A 3420-nucleotide genomic window follows, 5' to 3' on the forward strand; every position below is an offset into this window, starting at 1 on the left:
ATAAAAACTAATTTTTATTTGATTAATAAAGTATACAATATTTTTTAGAATAAAATATTATTTTGGTCTTAATGTAACACCCTAATATGTAAATTCTTATACTCAACTCATAAGTCAATGATAATAAGGTGGTATGACTCTTAAGGTGGATTTTTATTACATAAATAAAGTATAATTGAAAGAAGTATTAATCAAGAAGTATGAAAATAGTAAAAATAGAATCGCGAAGTCGTATCACTCACGTATCGACAGCTAAAAGATAAAGCGTGAAGTCGAAAATGATGTACAGATAAAGGTATAAAGGAGAGTAAGAGAAGGATAGTGTATAAATATATAACATAAGTAAATAGTCACTAGTCGCCGCGATCTGCGAAGTTTAGGCCGGCTAGGGTAAAGTATGAAAGTAGTTGACAACAAAATCTCCTAATCTCTCCCAAAAGAAACATAAGAGCCTCTATAGGCAAGTTCAAAGGAGTTCAATACATAATATAAGCTTTTCAAAATAAAGGTGGAGAGATTCTAAGCAAAATATAAAGTAGAGAGTGTAAAGATCTTCGCCATCTCTCATATGAACCACAGTTCACTTCTGAGCACCTGGACCTGTATCTGAAAAACAAGAGATATATACGGAATGAGAACCCCCGACCCTTGGGTTCCCAATACGGTAAAAGTGCCAAATAAATACAATGCATTGTAATAAAAACTCATTAAGCATCCTAAACTTCCTTTCACCAAATATTCATCCTATGTTCTCGCTAATCCATAAATAGGCAACTGTCATAAAGGAATGCTAAATCTGATGCATATTCCTCATGCTTTCTAACTTTCTAACTATCTGACAATTCACAATCAGAATTATATCCAAAACCATCACCAGCTATTCTGTCTCCACAATTCTATATCAATACCTCATATCCCCACCTGGAGTAAGTGAAATCACTTCACTGTGTCTACCCAGGGAGCTCAAATTATCTCAATATCAACCTGGAGCAGTAAAATTATTTCACTACGTCTACCCAGGGAACTCAATTACCTCATTCAATAATCATCATCCTTATTCAATTACATCATCAACTCATCTCATCAAGAACAACCCTCAGCATCCATCGACACCAGCATGAGGGACCTCTCAGTTGTACAAACACAATTAATACAGACAAGTAATACACAATTAAGGTAGGGGTGCACAGACCCGGCCCGGCCCGGTCCCGAGCACTTTAGGGGCTAATTTGGTGTGATTTCATCGGGTTTAGGGCCGGGTAAGGGTCTCAAAAATAGACCCGGTCATTATTTCGGGTCGGGTCCGGGCCATAGCTCGGGTCACCCGAAGTCGGCCCGGTGGCCCGGTCATCATACACAATTAATATTTTGTGTTATTAGTGATAGATCATGACTATTCTTATGTGGAATTTAAGTATTGTAAACCTTAATATTTTGTGTTATTAGTCATTATAAGACTATAAGTTAAGGTTTTATATTTAGAATGCATAAGACTTTAGACTAATGCATAATATTGTGTTATTTGTATTGATTTAAATATTTGGTATTATTAGACAATATTAGTATTGATTGTGGTTTTGCTTTAGTATTGATTGTGGTTATGCTTTAATTTTAAAGAAGGGTTGGTTCTTGTTATATTTTTCTAAGTGAATTTTACCATGTTAAATAATGGTTGGAGTCTTGGAAATTTAGATATTTTTACATGCTAGCTTACAAGAATGTATCAACGTAATGTAATGTTAACGGCCCGGTTTTCACCCGGTATAATTGTGGCCCGAAAGTGTATTGGTTTCATCAGGTCTAGGGTAGGGTTCGGGTCTAATAAATAGACCCGGTGTATATTTCGGGTCGGGTCTGGGTCACATCAAACCCGGCTTCACCCGGCCCATGTGCACCCCTAAATTAAGGTATAAGTAGAACAGATAGCATATAGTCAGGTAACATAGCATATATGATATAACAATCCAAACAAATAGGCAAACTCAAACAATTCAAATATATGCAAATGATGTATGCCTGCCCTATGACTGATGATATCATCTGTCGGTTATCAAGCCAACCCGACGTGTCCGGCAGCTAATAACCTGGGCACAGTCTCTCTGTTGCGCATTAATATCATTAGAGGGAATACATGCCCTATCACTATTAGAGGATATATGTGCCCTGTCACTATTAGAGTGTATAAGTGCCATGTCACCATTAGAGTGTATAAGTACCCTGTCACCATTACAACCAGAAAAAAACACAAACATATTCACATTCAACATTTTCCATCATTATTCATTTACCACATTCTTTCATAATCATTCTTTATTATTATCAATTCTCAAAAAATATATAGCTTAATTAAAAATATTGTTATCATTTACATTACTCACTTTATTAATTATTCATATCAAATTTAAATAGTATTTTATCCTAGTTTTTATTTAGCAAATAGCCGTTTCTAGCGGGTTAGTATGTCTTTTATTTGAAGGTCTTATTAGATAAGATGATAACATAACATCGTTCATCACGCACTCTGGCAAGGAAGACCTTGGAAACTATAAATCTTGTCCGTCCCCGTTGCCATCCCCTTTAATTTGGCTTTTACCCCAAAGCATCCCCCCAAACGTAACCAAGAAAATGCCAAAAGAAGAAGCCATGTTTCAATGTGAATAGACGGGTAAATAAAGTACCGTAGAAAAACAATGAAAAGAAGAATAATGACAATCACAATATGATCTTCTCTATCTGTCTCTCTAAAAATAAACAAAAAAGTACATATATAATGTACATACAACTGTATGCATGTATGTTATTACAATAGTCGTGTCTGTAACAAGCATTATGATTCATTGGTAGGGATGATGTGTATTAATCATAATTTGGAAGTGTAAAGATTAACGAGAATGATGAGGAGTTAATTAATAAATAAGCTAAGGAAGGATGGTAATGATATGTGTAGTAGTGCATGTAATCATAATAAGCCACGGTGGGTCTACCCATTGGCCATTAGTCTCCGATCCCATTGCATAATCTAACCTACCACCTACTCTCCATAAATTAAAGGGACACTACAACATTTTTAGACTAAGGTAACCCTTATTCGAAGTAATATTTAACAAAAGTTACCTTAGACAGGCAAAGACAATATTTTTGATGAGTTACCTTTGAATAAGGCTAAGATAACTAAGTTTTTGGCCACCCACAAAAATTATTATCTTTGATATCTAAAACAACACTAAAAAAATGTTACAATATAAAACATTTAAGACAACATTTTTAAATAAAAATACAACATTTTATAAAAGTTATAAAAAAATTGAATAAATAACATTTATAAAAAGTTGCCTAAAATTATTCTAGGTTACATTTGAAACGAACAACACAGACGGCCACACACCCTCCACCGATCGCGGCTCTCCTCCACCACGATCG

This window comes from Arachis ipaensis, chromosome B07 (genome assembly GCF_000816755.2).
Source record: "Arachis ipaensis cultivar K30076 chromosome B07, Araip1.1, whole genome shotgun sequence".
Lineage (NCBI taxonomy): Eukaryota > Viridiplantae > Streptophyta > Magnoliopsida > Fabales > Fabaceae > Arachis > Arachis ipaensis.